Genomic DNA, 20,841 nt, shown 5'->3' with positions numbered 1-20,841 from the left:
AGGCATTATCTGATGCTTGTGGTGAAGTGAGGTAAATAGAATTGGAACCATTTTTCTTCATTTTCACATGGCTTAATGCTTTTCATTTTCACATGGCTTTAATGGCTTAATTAAATGATTTTTTCTCTCTCTGAGCACAAAAGAAGGTGGAAGATGGAGGAATAGATAAGCCAGAGTTGGGAGGCATCTACCCCAATATATTGTCGGATTAAAAACAAAGGAGAGGATTTGGTTCTATATATTCTATATATATCAACAAAGCGCTAATTGTTCATCTGAAATATGGTGAGCAATAGGAGTCAGTGAGTGCGGCCAGATCTTATCTTTGAGCACGGTGGAGACTGGAGAGCACTGATTCACTAATTGTTTTTGCATTCACGGACGTGTTGATTATAAAAGTTGGAAGATATATCTTCACATATTTCAAGGACTTTATTATATCCAGAAGTAATGGACTTCACATGTGGTTATGTAGATTAATGAGGGAGTTGTACATCACTTGTGATATTTAACACAGGATTTTCTATATGTACATGGGTCCTAACTCTTGAGGTTTTTTCTAGTTTTTGTCAATGGAGCTGGCTCCTAAAAATCCTTTGGTCTCATGGATTGGACATATTTTACTGTTTCTTTATTATCACTTTTTATTTAATTATTTCTTATTTTTAATTGTTTTATTTAATAATTTCTTTATCAATTTAATTTTTTTTAGATTTTGTACGCGACTAAAGACAGCCAAAAATGCTCTTTCAAAAATCGTGCGGAAACTACAATGAAACGCTTCCGCCCTGGTGTGAATGGCGCCTGAATGAAGCCTAACACTTTACTTTAATACTGCCACACCAATGAGAGACTGAGGAAAGGGCGATTATAAAAAAATTAAGGAACGTTAAACTGTAAATAAGCGGTTCCCTTTCGAAATAGAAAAAGACATTGAGGACACAGAGTCCTCAATGTCTTTTTCTGCAGCTTTAGCACTCAGTGAATAGGAAGCACTCAGTACAGAGGCTTCCCATTCATTCACAAACTGCTGATAGTAAGATATTTACTATCAAGCAGATTCTCAATGGGGAGGAGCCTCTGTACTGAGTGCTTTTCCCCCATAATTCATTATGTAAATCACCTCCTGTTCATTCATAACTGGGGACACATGGTACTATGTGTCCTCAGTTATTTACAAACACTGGAGGGATCAGACGATCACTTCAGTGTTTGTGCTGCACACGGAGGATCGGTAAATACCAATGATACTTACCGATACTCCGCTCGGCCATGCACACAGCCGCTGTCATCCTGACATAATGACATAATGACATAATGATCGAGCGGCAGGCGGGGAGGAGAGCAGAGCCGCTGTCCTCCTGTCAGTTTCAGGACGGCAGCGGCTCCTCCGCCGTCTATTTTTTTCCGGATCCCTGCTGCCTCAGCCCATACAAACGGGGGAGAGCATCGGGGATCCCCCAATGCCGCGGGCCCCATAGCGACCACATCGGTCGATATGGTGGTAGTTCCGCCACTGCTCTACATTTAGTCCTGCTTGTGCAAAGCAGGACTAAATGTAGAGAGGACAACTTACCGCCCGGCGCCCGGAACTTCCCCACAAGGACACCGCTGCCGCCCCTCTGCGCCCTGCCGCCCTGAGGCCGGGCCTCGGTGGCCTTGTGGGGAATCCGGGCCTGGAGGCACCAATTTAATATCCTCCAGAACTATAGCAATATTTCCAACACCATGATAACATCTATCATACATCACCTTTTTTGCTAACTGCAATCACACTCGTAACTATATCAACCTAAATGAACCTACTGTCTGTCAAGCATCACAAATGACACTGAGCAACCTTTAACTTCAGATTAAGGGTGCCCACACACCTTACGATAGTCGTACGATAATCACGATTATCGTAAGGTGTGTGGAAGCCGTGCGACCTCTACTACTGTAAGGTCGCACGACTTTAAAATTACGAACATGTTCGAAAACCCACCGAGCATCGTACGATGTTCGGCGGGTGTGTAGCATGTTCGTAAGATAAAAGCCGGACGGGCCGGTGTGCACAAGCGAACACTGCCCGTTCGGCATTGCCGTCATCGGAAACATGCCCCTCAGGGGGGCGCGGCTTGCGATCATCGCAAGTACCTTACAACCATCGCAAGACAAGAGTCTTGCGATGGTTGTAAGGTGTGTGACCCGCATAACACTGTCTGCTCTCCCACCGCAGGCTCCAAAGCAGTGTCGGTTTGCCTCACCTGCAGTAAATTACCAGGGGGCAAGGTGTAAAATCTGGTCTAACTAGAGTTCCCGGAAGGTATAAGACAGGAATCTGGGTGACACATACATATACTGTATATAATTACCAGGCTAAATCACTTTTACCAAACTAAAAAATGAAAATATATTTTTTAAATATAATTTCAGTCCTAACTCCTGACTCACCAGCATCCCCTGAAAAACTAGAATATCAGTTTTGTTTGGATTGACACATGTCGTTGCTAAACCTTTTGTGATTTATTTTCATTTTAAACGTATATTCTATGTAAAATAACATGTTACTGTATTTCAACTTCAATAGATAACAAATCAGTTTGGTAGACTTTGCGTAATGTTTCCTGTAAAATATATTTACCGTATTTGCAGGCGTATAAGACGGGTTTTTAGACCCAAAAACATAGCCCGAAAATCAGGGGTCGTCTGATACGCCGGGTATACTGTATGTAGCTTCGGCTACATACAGTATACCGCGCTGAGCCAATCACGGCAGGCTTTGTATTAATGAATACAAAGCCTGTATTAATGAATACAAAGCCTGCCGTGATTGGCTCAGCGCTGAGCCTACCACGGCAGCGCGGTATACTGTATGTAGCTGAAGGACGGAACCCGGAAGATGGAGGACACTGCGGCGATCGTGGACAAGGTAAGAGACCTGTGGCTCGGGGTTACCGCTTATGGTACTGAAAATTAACCCCGAGCCACACTCGGGAATACCGCCATGGAGGTTAGTGGGTGCATTTAAACATTTTGGGCTATACTCGTCTTATACAACGAGTATAGCCCAAAACCTATATTTTAACACAAAAAGTAGGGGGTCGTCTTATACGCCCAGTCGCCTTATAGTCGGCAAATACTGTAGATAACCCAAACCAGTTGGTAAATAGAATATATAGTATTTTTGCTTCTGTTTTCCTTCTTTTTTGGTCAGATCAAAAAAAAAAAATGTTTAAAAGCACAACTTCAGGGTTTTGAAAAAAACAGTTTCCATCAGGAGCTGCTGAAGTGAAGAAATGATGCTTTCACTGGGCTTTCACCTTCTCTCCAGTGATGCCTCCCACAGACTTTATGCTACCTTCATCCACCACCGGTCTTCTGTCAACGTGACATTTAGGAGTTAACACTATTGGACTTTAGTTAAGTTAGTGTCACGTTAAATGATGACCCCGCAGTCCCTTAATGGGATAACAGTGTATATATCTTTGTAATTCACGTTGATTCTGCTGATAAAATCCTGTTCTTTACAGAGCTCTGTAGCTCAAGCTGAAATGTACACACAAAGGAGAATGATCCAAAGGTGTAACACCCCACCTCCTGTTGTGTTCACAAAGTTCTGTGCTGAGTCTCCGTTAGGCCCCGTTCACACCAGCGCGGTTCGGCCGTGTGGATCCACCGTCTTGAACGTTCTCATACATTGCTATGGGGACCGTTCATGCGACCACGCGCCTCCGCACGATCCGAACCGCCTCCCGCCCGAATTGCTCCATGACCCTTTTTTGCCACACTGATCAATGCGGTTTCCATACTGCTTTCAATGGAACCGTGCTATTCAGTGCGATTTTGTGCGTTTTTAATTGTGTTTCATTGCTGAAACGCCATTAAAAACACCCAAAACTGCCCTTTTAAAATCCTCATGGAAACCGCGCTGATCCGCAACCGCCCAGGTGTGTAGAGAGATGCAAACAGGCAAACAGCTTTAGCTGTGCTCTCTCCTTAGAAAAAAGTGATCATGGGCAGTGGTGTCACAAGGGGTGTGCGGGGGGTGCGGCCCGCACCCGGTTGACACCATTGGAGGTGTGAAACCACTGCATGCGCAGTGACGTCTCGGCGGGGTGACACTCGGTTACCGCTCCGGGTGTCACCCAGCCTCGGGGCGCCCCTGATCATGGGTGCACCGTGTGTTAAATGTTTTTTTTCTTGTCAACACATATAAAACAGCAACAGAAAAAAACAGCATAGCAATTTAAAAAAGTCCCAAAAAGCAATGCAGCTCTTCCTACTTTATGCAATTGGCACATGGGTCCTAGCACAAATAAGACTGAAAACGTCTCATCTTTGCAGTAAATAGAAACCATTTCGATTTCTTTACTCTTTTGGTTATTGCATAGACCCTTCCTGTCAGGATGTGGGCGATAAGGACCTAAAAAAGTTTCCATTTTGAAAATTATCTTGTCAGTTGCTTTACTTGCAAAGGGCAGACTAACACGTGGTTCATTTGTATTCAAGTGATATTATATTTTATTTCGGTCTTTTGGGGGTTTTAAATGGATGTTTTCGATCTTAATGCTTATAAAATGTATTTTTAATGTATTATAATGTATGTAAAAAGTTCAAATGTAATACAAGTGTTACCCAACCTCCCAGAGCATGATGGGTTTTCTAAGCAGAGAACACCACAGACACTAATCGCCTTCAGACTCTATGGAAATTCTATAGCTCAATTAAGATGTTGCAAAATGTCAATCCCTCGGCTTCAAATCGCTGGAATCACTGTGATACAGACCTCTGATTGACTGCAATGAATTCAAATAAATATTTCCCTGCATTATGAATGACTGTTATTCATTCTTTGTGGATTTTTGTATCACACTTAAAGAATGGGCCTTAACATGTCAGCCAGAGTATGGAGTAACTTGTGATGTACAATGAAGAGCAGATAGCGATATCCACTCTCTGCTGTAAATAGGTTCCCGTATCTTGCGCTAAATACCCATAATATTATAGTTTTAGAAACGCTGCATAATGCAAAAAAACTACATCTGGATTTCAATGATGTCAAATCTTTCTAATAAAAATATTGTATACCAATGGACATGATGCAGACTTATTGCTTAGAAGGATAATCGGCCTTGCTTTTTTTCTTGGAGGGAGCTTGAGTGGGTTTCTTTGCTCATAGTAACTTCTGGCTTACCTTACATGATATAGTTTTAAAGTAGTACTAAAGGCAGGGCATTTGCTCCCTTAATGCACTCTCTGCGTTAAGTTACAAAATGCCCAGTACCCCCCCACACACACACACATACATTTACCTGGGTCACCTCTGCCAGTCCCAGGAAAATACTCAGCGTTACTGAACTTTCTGGTTCTAGGAGAGGGTACTGAGTGCAGAGGAACGATTGACTCCTTATGCACTCAGTCAATCTGTTGGAAAGATTTAATTGGCTTTCTCAATCAGAATTGGTGGGAATGGACTGGAATTAAATGGAAATTCTGAATTGAGGAAACTAGTTGGATGACCAGTGAAACGTCTTCAAGAAAAATACAGCAAGTCCAGTTGGCTTGATTTATTTTTTACAGATATACCATGACCTGGATAAATGAGAACCTTCACAGACATACATTAAAGTGGAAATAAAGTAAAAAAATGACAACTGGCAGTCTTTCTATGGCAGAAGAGCCTGGTTAAGTCTTTTCTGCCATAAAAGAAAGTTTCTTGCTGCAGGAGTTACATCATTGGGGCCCTGGTCAATCAAGCGGCCAAAGACTTGAAACTTGGAAGAAGATGATGATGATGAAAGCACCGGTGAGGGAGGAGCGCAGTGCTGGAGGGGATCACATTGCTTAATATGCTGTGCATGCTATTACATTATAGCTAAAAGCTCCAGGCTTTTTTTATTTTTTTATTTTAAAGATCAGTTTACTTTGTTTTTTTCTGATTGTGAATCAGCATAGCTGACATGTTTATGTATTGTTACAGGAAAAACGTTGGTATAGTGATATTCTTTTCCTTTGTTCACATAAAGCAACAGGCATCACAAGGCAATGTTTCTGGACCTCACAGGATCCCTTTCTTAAGGTGTGTTCTTGAAGATACTTATGCTCTTATATTATTATACGATGGCGCCATTCGCCAATTCACTACAGCCCATTGCAAGAGCTATGGGCAAGCCTTTAAGGTGTGCGGCAGTTACAATACAACTTTTCTGTAGATATTGTTACATTCTAAACCGCATAATCATCAACAGGCTACATAAAAGTCAGTGCGTGTTAAAAAGTGGAAAGTTTGGCCACAGATACCCAGTTGTGTATTACCGTCTCCTTGTACATTGTAGTCAGTGATGCAGTCCATACGTTAAACCCACAGGCAGAAACCACATTGCTTTCCACTGCTGGTTTTCTCAGTTTCCATTTCCTTTTTTACTAGTGCGAGTTACATAGCCGTATACTTCAGCGTTGACCTAATATTAATATTCCCTGAATGGGTGTTCATGCTAAGCTGTGAATGTGTATAATATGTGATTTTAATGAATGATTCATTTTAATGTCATATGTTCCATATTCTAGGCCGAAGTCTACACCACACACTTTGATGTGGGAAGCACCCGTCTGATGACATTTAAACTCAGATCCCTCTCTGTAATATGTGGGATCTCTGAAGAACATGACACAGGAACCTAAATATGATATTGAATGCAGGATTTTACACTGCGCAATTTTCTGAGATGGGAAAGAGACGGCTCTAAACTTTGTGAGGCCTTGAGCGAAACTCAAACATGAGGCCCCACTTACATCTATAATGAAAAAAAGCAAATAATAATTACAAAATGAACTGAATGAATTGCATATTTTAAGACTAGCCTTAAATCCCAACAACTAGGAATTCACAGCTCCCAGAGCTAGACTTTTATTTCTGTCTCATATGTAATTCTACAAATATGTGTATACACAAAACGCTGGGTATGGATAAATAGTGTATGGCTGACTACTCAATGTCCTTGCTGCTGCCTCCTAAATGTGAAATCAAAATTTTCAACCTGTGTGTTAAGGAGAAAAAAATCATCTTACAACACTTTTGTGTATATAACATGTTTAATGTGCACATTTCTAAGTAAAACACTTTGAAAACAATCATCTTTTTTTCTAGAACAGATAGAAAATAAAACAGAAAAAATGGAACATAGCTTATTTCCTTAATAGTGCATGGGAACATAAAAGGAAGTGGAATATTGTTTAAGTAATATCAAATAAATACATTTCTTGTATTTAAAAAGAACAAACCTAAACAACAAATATAAGCCTCCATTCACATGTATCGTTTGCATTTCCCACACGATTTTCCGTGCGGCACGAAAACACTAAAATTTTGAATCTGCGCAGATTCTGCTCATTTGTGGCTATTATATAACCGTGAACATGCGGTTATTCAGTAGGTGAGCTGATGCTCTAGACTAGGCAAGTTAGGCCGCAAGGCCCCCCCTGAGCGCGAGGTCTAACTTGCCTAGTTAAAGAGCTTCTTCTGGAAAGAGGTACCGCTTTTAGTAGCACAATTTTAGACACAGTACACTCCAGTCATGTTTCCATTATTTCAATACTTCAAACAACAGCCTATATTTTGAAGTGATATTAAAGTCAGATGTTTTTAAGCTATTTCAAATGCTGCATACATCACTTACAGTGGACACTGCTTTTTGATGTTTAAAAGTTTTAGGTTCCTGCAGAATTAGCTGGTCCTCTGAGCACAGACCCTGATATCCTATTTTAGGGTGACTCCTTTCCTTTGCAGGGTCCACCCTTGGATTTGCTAGTAAGCTGTGTGTGTCTCCACAAACATACAGGCACAGCAAGGCAACCCACACTCCTCCCTCTGCTCCTCCTCCCTCTTCCCTCCTCCAAGCTAGTAGATGGACAGTTGCTGGAGTCTGCTCCCTGTGATCTTGTACTGGACAGCAAGTTCAGGGAAGTGTAGCTGAGAGAGTGGGAGCTGTTTGGAAACAAGATGACTGTAAGTGCTTGGGCAGAAATGTAATGAAATGCTTTGCTTTGCAAATTTAGGTTCGGGATAGAGTGTTAAATACCTCTGGCATTTTTTTTTTTGCTGATCGTGTCCTTGTTGCGGCAACTTTCACACCACACATGCATTAAGCACTTTTAAAACATAGGATGTAGCACATGCTGGACAATATATCTGAAACATTTTATGAAGTGCTGCTTTAAAAAGTATCATGGTATCATGACATGCATTAATACAACATCTGGTAAAAACAGGGATCTACAAAAGTTACAAATTATTTAAATGTGTAGGCTTTATTTTTACTTTAACAGATATGTTGTGTGAAGCAAGCACATTACATGATGTTTGTGGAGTAAAAAAAATAAAATACACTGCCTGACCAAAAAAAGTATCCACCTGGATGCCAGGATATGATCTGGGGTTGCTTTAGTTGGTCAGGTTTAGGTTGAGCAACCTTATGTGCCCAAAAAATGAGGTCAGCTGCCTACCTGAATGACCAGGTTTTTCCATCAATGGATTTTTTCTTCCCTGATGGCACGGTTATATTCCAAGGTGACAATGCCAGGATTCATGGGGCTCATATTCTAACATGAGACATAATTTTCACACATGGATTGGCCACCACAGAGTCCAGACTTTAACCCCATTGATAATCTTTGGGATGTGCTGGAGAAGACTTTACACAGTCTCCCATCATCTCCCAGTCTCCCATCATCACTACAAGATCTTGGTGAAAAATGTATGCAAATCTGGATGTAAATAAATGTTGTGACATTGCATAGGTTTACCGAAATGATGCCATAGTAAATGAGTGCCGTTAACAATGCTAAAGGCGGTCCAACAAAATATTAGAGTGTGACTTTCTTTTGGCCAGGCAGTATATATACAAACTTCTAGTTGAAAAAGAAAAACTAGTTTCACTGCCATCAGAGCTATTTTACCTTCACTAATACTTCTCTTATGCTTATAAAAATGAGCAGCAGTCACAGAAACACACACATATGTTAAATTATATTTAAATACAGTGACAAAAATCTCACAAAACCTAGTGATCCTGCCATGTGGTGACAGTGCTCTGTACCTGTCATTTGTGCTCCTGCACCAGGGCCGGATTTCCCCCAAGGCCAACCAAGGCCCGGCCTTGGGGCAGCAAGGAGTAGAGGGGCAGCAGGGCTGTGGAATTCCTATCACCCGATGTCTGGGACTTGTAGTTCCAGGTGTTGGGCGGGTAGTTATTTTCCACATTTAGCCCTGCTTTGGGCAGGTCTGCCATTCTCCATGGGGGGGTTGGTGGGTAGGGGGGCGCATTGAGGAACCTGGCCTTGGGACAGCAGAGAGAGAAAATCCGGCCCTGATTGTCACTCTATCACATGGGCTTCTAAGTGTTCGACTCAACACGCATTACCCAAGCAGAGTTCACTGTTGTTGCCAGCAGTGTTGTTATTTTCAATAGTGTTAAGTCTGCAGCTTTCATTTAAATAATACCTAGTGATCCGGCCATGAAGGTTCTTCTTGAAGAATGTCCTGTTATGTGGTGACAGAGCTCTGTACCTGTCTGCTATTTGTGCTCCTGCATCGTAACGCCATCACATGGGCTTCCAAGGGGTCGATTCAATACACATTACCCAGGCATAGTTCACTGTTGTTGCCAACAGCAAACCTGCCATGAGAAATACTATGCAGTCATCACTGCAGAAAAGAAAGTGACTGCAAAAAGCAGAACCTGTGCATGATCTTTTGTTGTGTAAATTTCCAATCAAGAAACTTTCTGGTGTGAGTAATTGTGTGCTGTGAACCTCTGTTTTCAGATGTCAGATTCTAGTGTTCGTACATGTACAAGGGAATCAGCAATTGTCTATCATCTATCATCCAGTCATGCTTAATACCTTTTCCATTGTCGAAAAGATCCATGGCCATATACAAAATTAATATTTAACTGGTTTATAAAACATTCTGTTTTATGAAGCACAATTTTAGGTGACATCCATTATAAAAAATATCACGCAGACCTATTAGTCTCCATTCTAAAATAATTTCTTATGATACTTTTTCTTTACAGATTTTGTTAAAAAATGTTACACTTAAATACTAAATCCAGGAACACCTTATGTCCTAAGGGTGGGTCTCCTGGGACATTTTGTAAGCTTCAAAGAACATTAAAATTATTTATATTGCTTTTTGCCCCCCAGGGTTTCTGCATTCTTTTTTACTCTGCTAACTATTTGCCAACCCAAATACCTCTAGCCGGTTGTTGGCCTTGAAAGGTAGCTCCATCCTTTAGTCAAAAAATGCAGTTTATTCAGTGCTGGAAGCTGCTATCTTGTTTCCAATGTCAGTGGCCCTAGCAGTGACATATCTGTCCATCAAGTAGAGCTACACTGGGATCTTGCACATAGACTTTACAATGCTGGTCAAATGCATACTCAAGACAGAGAGCGCAAGACTTAGGGGGTTATTCACAAAGCTGCTGAAGGCAGCCAAGTGAATAACCCAGCCAAAGCGAAGTGAGCCGAGCGCTGTTCAGCTATTCACTTCAGCCTTGTACGAATGATTTCAGCCATACATCGGCTAAAATCAGCCATGCATTGGCTGCCTTCGGTCAGCCGAACAAGCTCTGCATGTTCGGGTGAGCCGAAGTGAGCCAGTGCTTTGGCTCTACTATTCTGCTCAGTACCTCCAAGGTAGCAAGCAGAATAGAAAAAAAGTGAAAAAAAAAAAAAGTTTGAAAAATCATTTAAAAAAATGGGAAAATAATAAAAAAAAATATTTTAAATAAAAGAAAAAAAACGACCCCCGCACATAATGGAGCATCTGACAGATGCCGGCAAAATAAAAACAATTGGGTGGAGCTAGCGGTGACAGCTAGTTCTGCCCAATTGTTTCCTATTGGCCGGAACCTGCCAGAGTCTTTTAGCAGGTCCGGGCCAATGAATAACAACTGGGCGGAGCTGGATGTGATGTCATGCCCGGCTCCGCCCAGTTGTTTAATGACAGATCAGCGTCCGCAGGTCATTTGGGGATGCTGGCCTGTCATTACAACTGGGCGGAGTGAGCTGTGAGATCACACCTGGCTCCGCCCAGCTGTCATTTGCATGGGGATCGGTCGGCTCTGGCCGACCTTTCTCCATGCTACAGCTGTGAATATGGATCAGCCGGGCCTTCGGTTCGTCTGAACTGAAGGGCAGAGGCGGCCGAAGAGAGCCAGAGGATCCAGCCGTAGCTACGGCTGGATCCTTTGGCTCTTTAGTAAATAACCCCCTTAGTGTTGGGAACAGAGAGAAAGCAGTGATGTTGTAGGTGGACATGAGCAAGAGGAGCCAGGATGATCTAACACTCCCACAAGTATTGATTTCAGCATCAGTGAAATGTTGGTTGTAGCTATAATACATAGTAATATACATACTATTGTGCTAAGGTAAAGGAATCATTGGTGAGTATGTTTTTTGCATTTTTCCCTTAAAATTACTGAACAAGACCTCTTTACCTGTTCATCAGGAATGGTGTTGTAATCTACCTGCTAGGGGCAGGTGAGTTGCACCTAACCCTACTGCGCTGGCACCTCCTCTGGGGCATTGGGTGTTCCAAAGATCTTGTTGCAGTTAGCATTTAACATGGTTGATTTGGGATGGGTGCCCCTTGTTTTAGCAAAAATGCTCTCAAAACACCCTTTCTTAAAATACTGAAGTGCATGTGGGCTGGTATCGCCATTACAGGAGTCTATGATTTTCTATCAGGATACCATCCCACATGTCTGTTGTGGCAGCATGTTGTATTAGGAAGGGCTGTTTTTGTTTTTCACAGCAGTGAAAAATGCAAAAACAATTATTACACGATGAAGGACATTTTTCTTTGCATGTTTCGTCACCACCGACGTCCTCAGGGGAGCATGCAGGTCCTGCATGCTCCCCTGAGGACGTCGGTGGTGACGAAAAGCGTAGGGGCGGGTCTGCCATACCAAATCTGATAGCTGTTGAACCGGTCGGACGTGTTTTATCGTTACTGAATTTTATTTTTCTAATAAAATACTCCTGGAAATTATTACACGATGAAGGACTTTTTTCTTTGCATGATTGGATGAACACTCTACACTTTGAAGACTGATGGTACAGTAGTTGCCGGCAAAGACGCCGTATTAGCCTGTTCCATCAGACAAAACGTGTGGGGCTGTCTGTTACAGCCAAAAGCTTGAGGTGAGTACGCACTCTGAAAGGGGAATGTGTTGGTAACAATACAAACCCCAGAAAAGCACTGTTTAAATCACCGAACACTGGAAGGCTCGATCACCTTTATTGAAGCGGAGCCAAATTATCACAGAGACTTTTTGTATTCTATATATACGTTCATTTGCACAGAATTAAATTATCATAGAGATTTTCTATTCACATACTTGTTTATTGCACAGAGATTTATCACACATTAGAATCAATGTGAAGGATAAAAATTAAAATTCATATATTTTTTAAGATAGCACGATGGTCTAACAATTTGTTTTCAGTCACGGTTCTTGTCTGTAGAGGATATTGACACCAATTATTATTTAATAATATTGTGTTTCACATGTCACTTGTTATTAGCATCGATTGCATCAAGTAACACAGTCGCATGCTAGAAATAGTTTATATATATATATATATATATATATATATATACTTGCATTTAGTAATCTAATATTCACTAACTGAGTTATTAGCGCTGTATATTCAATCGAAATATCTTTAGACCTACGGGTTTACAGTACGGCAGCTTTCAATTAACATTTATTGACACTTTGTAATTCAATATATTAGTACACATTGGTCACAGTAGATATAGGATTCACTGGATTTAACTTGTCGTTATTTATTTAATTTGATCCACCATCCATCGATTTATGTTTTACATTTTATTGGTATAGGTTCATTTCATATGTAAAAAAATTGAACATTCTAGCGCTGCTCATCCAGCTAAACAGAAGAAAAGGAGTGCCAAAAAGGATGAAGGAAGTCAATACAGAACATGCACAGTGGATTACGGTCTTGTCATTTGACACTTCAACAAAAATATAGACACACACTGAGACTTTTCCTGCAGTAGCAGTGATTCCCTCTCCTGTAAATTCAAGCCCTGAAGAAAGCTATTTATTTTACCCTCGAAGCGAATTGGATATCAGTTTATAATTTCCTCCTCATTGATTCGTCCCTTTTGGCACTTCTTTTCTCAAAGCTTGAACTTTTGGCCCAAGTCGGTACAGTAAATAAATAAAATAAAACACACAATTTAGTATATAAAATATTGTATTATAAAATGTTTGAAAAGAATGTAATATTTGTCAAGCACACAAATTGCCTCTCTTTAACCATTTACAGCATTAATGCATACATCACTTTTCATATCACAGCATGAATAAATGTTGTTAAACAGATTCACAACTAGGTATCCTGAGTTATACCTATCACAGTTATTTAATTCTGAAATTTTGGGGTTAACCCCTACTGGGCAGTTCAACACCTCCTCACTGCTCCTGAGAACCCCACCTAACTAATTCTACCTTTTCCTATACCTTATCCTAGAAAAGATCTACCTTTCCTGCCCTTGTAAGAAGCATTGGTGAAATAAAAAACTAACCTCTCTGCAACCTTATTGTTTATTTCTTTAAAAATAAAGATATAATACACAAGCCCAAGAGATTCTTAAAGTCTATGTAAACCCTAACAATAAACAGCTCGCATTTGCTCCCTTTCGGCCAGGTAAATATACCATTGAAGGCATTTGATTATATATTTTAAATAAGTGCAGAAATACCTGTTAATCTTGCCAGAGGTCTTGTTCACTGATAAGTTCCAGTGCTGCACTATTATCCCTTGTATTATTCTGAGAACTACATGACCCCAACCATCTATGTTATGTACCATCAGCAGTCTTGTCCTGTAGCTCAATTTGCCATATCTTTTCATTTGTGGGAAACACAATATCATTTCTAATAGCTACAGTAGTAAAGATAGCTTGCTAGCGGAAAACATATAGGAACCCAATTTTTAGTTAGGATGCCTCCTTTGTAGAAGGCACTACTGGTCTATTAGGATCATTATACAACATTTCAATAGTGCAAATCTCTCAACAATAAATACAACTTACTGCTTTTGATTAAAGGTAGGTAATAGGGGAGGGCTGACTACTGGGTACAACTACATTTTATGTAATGAGCAGTCAGAACCCACAGAAACAGACAGGCAGCATCAGTTCCTGTTACAATTCTATAAATAAGAAATAAGTTTCTACATTTGTTTGACATTTGTTTGACTGTACTGTACTGACATGACTGTACTTTGATTCTATAATCTCTAATATGATCATTATATATTTCAAAGTGACACTAAACTTACACTCACACTAGTTACATTTATAAATGCATTCAAGTGCCTTAACTATTAACAATGCTGTACCTTATTTGTGTATCACTCGGCTGTAGATCCTCAAATCATCTCTGAATTGGTGCTGACACTGTCCTTCCTTCTGGAGGGTGACTACTTTTGTTCCCTGTGGTCCCTGTGTGTTGTAAAGTAGTCACCGCTCCAAGTTCGCTCCCGTGATGGACTACAATCTCATGTTTAGTTTACTGATTTATTTTGAAGTTAAAAGGGGTCAATTCATTAAGCTGCCTTAGGCAGCCGAGTGAATGACCGACACGAAGTGAAGTGAGCCGAACTCTGTTCGGCTATTCACTTCAGGCTTGTATGGCTGATTTCAGCCATATATCGGCTGAAATCAGCCGTACATCAGGTTGCTTCATGTGGCTTCGGGTCGGCCGAACATGCCGAACCTACTTCAGGTCGGGCCGACCCGAAGTGCAGAAGGAGTTCGACTCAGCCGATCCAACATCTGGATCGGCTAAGCCGAACCTCCGGCAGGCTACTCTCTGCTGTTTGGCCTATTCTCATAGATGCCGAACAGCAGTGAGTGAATAGCTGAATGCATTCGGCTTGGCTATTCTGCTCGGTACCTCTGTGGTACCGAGCAGAATAGAAAAATAGTTTAAAAAAGTAGAAAACAAAATGGGAAACAATTGGGCGGAGCTAGCAGTGGCAGCTTGCTCCGCCCAACTGTTTTCTTTTGGCCGGGCGGTTCTGCTGCTGTTTCAGGTCTCCTCTGCTGATTGACAGCAGGAGTGGGCGGATGCAATAGCTAGTTTGCTATTGGCTATTGCAAATTGAAATAGCCAATAGGAATCTAGCAATGCATTCCTATTTTGATGTTTTTTTTTTTATTCTGACGGCAGCCAACGGCTCCGATGTCAGAAGAAAAAAAAACCAGAGCAGGGAAATGTTTACTCTGCTCGATCAAGCAGAGTAAACCTTTCTGGGAGAAAGTGTGAATAGCCCGTACAGCAGCCCTTCGGTTCTACTGAACCGAAGGATCAGCCGAAGCTACGACTAGATCCTTCGGCAGCTTAGTGAATAGACCCCAAAGTCTTGTCTGAGATTGTTTCCTCTCCTGTAAATCTACGACTGTTTATACTGTCAAATTATTGCTAACCAAGTATGCAACAGGTCCTCGTCCTTTTAGCACTGATCCCCATTTGTCAAAAAATGCTCCGCCAACCCTACTTGAGTTTTGAAATAAAGGTACTGTACATAAATACATCTTCACTTATTATTCTGCACATAATAGTATCATCTCTTTGTCCATAAAATGTTTTTGAATCCAATAAACAATTTTGAGTTCACTCAAAATGTTAGTTCATTTATTGCAAGCACGTATCAAAACTAGTTCACATTCTTGCAGATCTTGCATTTGAGTTGTCCAAACAGTCAGCAGGTTAATCAGAGCAAGTAACGGCTCCATCAGAGCAGACAGTAACCTGGTCAGAGCAGGCAACAGAATCATTGGAACAAGTAGCATGTTTGTCACAGCTGGCTACGGGTTTCTCATCTTTGTTCTTCATTGCAAAGTAGTCAAATGACTCGTAAAGTGTTGAGATAGCCTGTAAATCCACAGAAGAAAATGCTTATGTATACTATACAGTATATACCAAGAAAGAAACTGTGGTTATGACACCACCTGAGAATAATTCCTTTAAATACTTCTTGAGAAATATTCTCTTGCGTAAAATATACAACAATACATTGGACAATGATATAACTTCCCCATACCCTATAAAACAGAACAATGTTGCTCAAGAGCACCTGCCCCTACCCTGAGATACATACTTAAAAAAATATTTAGAGGGTCCTTTGCGTCAAGTTTCCGGTGCTGAAATGCCAACTTCCAGCCCTGATGGCTGTGTCATCAGTTTAAAGTTAAATTTAGGTTCAGGTTTTGCCAGACTTCTAGCGTTGGTGTACATACATTTAATTCCTCTCTTTTTGTGGGACAAAAGTTTACTACCTTGTTGTTCCCCACTATTTTTATTGTTATTATTCTGCCTTGATTTCGGTCGTCCGTTCAGTGTTAGGGTCAGGTTAACCATTATGGATAGGTATAGGACAGATATGTTTGAAGATACTGTTTAACTTGATTTTAGAACCCAAAAGCCCTGAGTAAAGAAGTGCAGTTGGAGTCGAATATGAAGTAGTAAACTGGGCCCTCTAGTTAGCAAGGCTTTCACCTAATGTATCAAGATAGTGCGGCTTCTTTCTGGGTTTATAATATCAGCAGAACATAAATTATTTTATTTGTACTATAATAATTCCTCGGGGTCCTTTGGAAGTCTCTCATAATTGTTAAATAATAGAGCTTCTTTGATTTATCAGATGTCAGTATTCTTTTAGTCTACTTTGTCCTTTGCCTTATAACAAAATCTTTATATATGTGCTCTCCTGGTGCATAATGCTAACCACAATTATGAAAAAAGGGTTGTGAGTTAAATGTTTGCACGAGTTGTTTCATAATTCATAAATTTTAGCAGAAGAGGAGCTCAAATTTCAGTTCTCTATTTCCCAACATCTGTATACCACATAATATAGAAACAGGAAGTTGAAGAGTCCTGCATCAATCTGAGTATCTTAAAACCTTTTTTAGGTGAACTGATTTATTTTGGTTTGGTTTGTGGGTCAGGATTTCAGGTGGTTAAGTGTTAGGTATTGTATACCAAACAAAAGCTGTGGATGTATTGTTTGCTCTCTGCTACTCCATAAATCTGATTCAGCATCTGCGGGATGTTCTATTCTTTTGCGATGGGATGAGTGGAGGAGGTTTATATATCTTTCTGGTTTTGTGTTACTGGGACGAGGTTTTACCTGACAGTGAGTTATTGACACAGTGGGGTTGATTTACTAAAGGCAAATAGGCTGTTCACTTTGCAAGGGAGTTTGTCCATTGCAGAAGAAGTTGTCCCTCAGCTTGGTGAATGTGGTAACATTTCTCTTTGCAAAGAATACCCAATCATGTGCAAGGAGAAGAAAAAAAAACATTTTTTTTTGCTTTGGATGATTGGATGATAGAAGTCAGCAGAGCTACAATTCATTCACTAAACTAAGGGGAAAACCTTTCCTGCAAAGTGAACAGGTTATTTGCCTTTACTAAATTAACTGCAGTGAGTAGAGGGCAAATCCAGTACTCGCCAGAATATATTCTACAATACATTTTACAATTACTTGCCAGTCTTTCTTGTTGGTTAAGCTAAAGTTATTTGCAACAAAAAGGAGAAACCATATACACAAGTCAGTTTAGGTTTTCATTTCTGTAGAGAGCTTTTTTCCCCCCAGGTACATTAGCCCCCTACTATTACCGAGCCAGGACATAAATCAAATACAGAAATACACACTAAGACAATTACCCATGTCACAGAATTGCTAGAAGAGTTCTCATCGGCATCATTATTATACTCTTCATTTTGGTGATTAAGTTCCAGAGATTCTTGTTCATTTTTCTGTAAGATTCTCCTCTCTTGGAATATATAAAACACAAATAATATGTGAATCACATATACTGTATATTATTACAGTACCCTGACATAAAGAAAAATACAACTACAAATCAACATTTTGTAAGAGATAAAAGGGCTACTACACCTCTTTTTTTGCATAGTGATATCAGGAGAGGGGAATATATGTATATATATATTGAATACAATTTTATATTACTTCCATGTACAATTAACACGTTTTTTACTGCTTAACAACACCTTACAATGGCTGCAAAATGGCAGGCGAAATGAGAAGTTGAACTTAAAAAGTACCAAAGTACTTCATGCTCACTTCATTCTATGGGGCTGATTTACTAAAGGCAAATAGGCTGTTCAGTTTACAAGGGAATTTGCACTTTACAGAGGATATACCCCTTTAGGTTAGTGAATAACCTGATACTCTACTGACTTCCATCACCAAATCATGTGCAAGCAAAATTACTGGGTTTTTTCTAATTTTTTTTTCCCCTTGAATGTGATTGGGTATTCTTTGCAAAGTGAAATTTCACCACATTCCCTAAGATAAGGGGAAAATTCCCCAGGAAAGAGCAAATTCCCTTGCAAACTGAACAGCCTATTATCCTTTAGTAGATCAATCGCCATGAGCCATCATTAAAAACTGTAAATACACTAAAAATTAAAAAGATGCATGTATGGCGTCCATTTTTGTTTGCTATTGACTTTCATCTTGTTAGTTACAATAGTTAAACATTGTTAATGTAAAACACATTGGGGTTGATTTACTAAAGGAGTATAGGCTGTCCACTTAGCAAAGTGAAATTCCATTTCGATTAGTGAATGAGGAGAAACTTATTTTTTTTATCCAATCATGTGCAAGCAAAAATCAATTTTTAAAAATCTTCCTTGCACACAACTGGGTATTGGAAGTAAAAGCATATTCACCTCATTCACTGAGCTAAGTGAAACTTCCCTTTGCAAAGCAAGCATGCTCTAGTAAACAAGCCACAGCGTGTTCTTGTCCTTAAAGTGGTTCTAAAGCCTCCGTTTTTTTGCCTATATCTACTGCTATCAAACTAGCGTCCTCCGGTCACCCTAACCTCAGTATACCGCGAGCTAGAGCTCGCAGTATACTGAGACGCCGCAGTATACCAGGAGCTACAGCTCGCAGTATACTGAGACACCGCAGTATACCGTGAGCTACAGCTCGCAGTATACTGAGATGCCACAGCTGAAGCGGATCCCGACAATTATGTCTGGATCCGCCCAGCTGGGTGAGTGACAGCTGGCTCTGCCTATCTAGAGGCAGAACCAGCTGTACCCGCCCCCTCCTCGTCCGTTCCGCCAGTCAGCGCTGGAGGATCGGAGGGGGGAATCCAGCCCCTCCCCTGAGAGCCGTGACAGGATCGAGAAGTGAGCGAATGCCGGTATGTGTTCGCTCACCTCCCAATCTACTGAGCCGACCTGTGACAGTCTCATTGTCACAGGTCGGCTAGAACTATGAGGTGAGTGAAAAGCACTCACCTCATAGTTCTCCTTTAAGGATGATAAACATTGATTCTTTTTGGGTGTTTTCTCGGTTATTGTATTTACGAATGATAACTCCTCATTGAGTAAAACCATTTAACTAAAACAGACGGTGAATGAAATTTTTTTTTTTTTAGCTCTACTGACAGCCCTCCAACGCTCCAAATAAACTTGAAAAAAGCTTAAAAAAATTAAGCTTTCAATAAATAAAATGTAAACATATAATAATAATAAATAAAAATGATAAAATACATTGCCACTAGCTCTTGTCCACTTTCTAGAGGCACCTCGGATGTTACTGTGCTGCCTCCTGGGAAAGCTGAGTGTTTAAATCTCTGCGAGATTGTGCTCTAGCAAATTGCAGAAGTAAATTTTTGCAGGATTTGGAGGTCACATCATTCCTGTGTTTCCCCGTGGCCAACTATACACCCAAAAAAGCTGGTTTACAAAGATTTTTTCCAGCTTGCTTGACTTTTTGACCCTTATCAAAGCATGTTATTCAACACACAACTCCAGTGTGGGGCTTGCATGGTGCCCCAGTGGAATAGCGAGCCAAAAAGGATTAAAAAAAAAAGGTTCCACAAAAGCACCCCCAAAGTACAGTGTACTGAAGATTAATTACACTCAGTAGGGCCCGAAGTTTCGTTTCAGAACTATTCGAATTTTCATTTGGGAATGACTTCACGTGACCTTGCCTGTAATGCAACCCTCAACAGCCCCAAAAAAATCTGATTGACCAGAGAACAGTCACATGTCCGTTTTAGTTTCGTTTTGAACAAAATTCGGACAGATCTGAATTTCATTAAACAGGCATTCGGATTTGTTCGCATTCGGTCACATTCAAATTCGGAAATTCAGATGCATCCAAATGTCCGCATTTAACGTAATTCTTAGGAATATCCATTCGGAAGTAAACGTAAAATGTACAATTCTGCTGCAAATGTTATTATTTAGAAATCAAATTATATCACTAACAAGTAATGGTGGTCACTGCATTTTATGTATCTGCTTTAGAGTATTAAAACAAATGATATACATACTCGGTCTTTTCTTCCTTTTACAAATAAAGTATCCAACAAGTATCACAAAAGGAAATACACAAATGATGGCCAACCAATTAAGATTTGAGGAACCTGAAAGAAAATGATTAGACAATATCACTATTAAGGTAAAAAGTCAATACAATGGGGTTTACAGCAAATGTTACCAGTTTACATAGTCATACAGTGCCATTAATTATTATAGCTTATTGTTGACATTAGAATCTGAATATCACTGAGCTATGCTGAAAATCCAATCGCTGAGAGAAATATAACTACATGAAACACTTAGATTTTACAGTTTTGATCTACCTCTGGTATCCTGTATCTTTCAGAGACTCAAAAGCAGAGGTAGCCAAACTTCAGCCCTCCAACTGTGGTGAGACTACAAATCATATTAGGTGCTGCACGACTCTACAGTCACAGGCATGACTTCC

General features: G+C 40.3%; 1 long non-coding RNA gene across 1 annotated transcript; it reads right to left on the bottom strand.

Annotated features, from left to right (window-relative positions):
* Window positions 1-15,890: 15,890 nt before the first annotated feature.
* Window positions 15,891-20,476, bottom strand: LOC108791053. Its single transcript, XR_001941484.1, has 3 exons — window positions 20,405-20,476; window positions 17,751-17,860; window positions 15,891-15,956 (listed from the first exon to the last, which is right to left on the bottom strand). It is a non-coding gene; the product is annotated as an uncharacterized LOC108791053 (long non-coding RNA).
* Between the last annotated feature and the right edge of the window lie 365 nt (window positions 20,477-20,841).

Source organism: Nanorana parkeri, unplaced genomic scaffold (genome assembly GCF_000935625.1).
Source record: "Nanorana parkeri isolate BGI_ZX_2015 unplaced genomic scaffold, ASM93562v1 scaffold523, whole genome shotgun sequence".
NCBI lineage: Eukaryota > Metazoa > Chordata > Amphibia > Anura > Dicroglossidae > Nanorana > Nanorana parkeri.
This window is presented reverse-complemented; position numbering and strand designations above follow the sequence as displayed.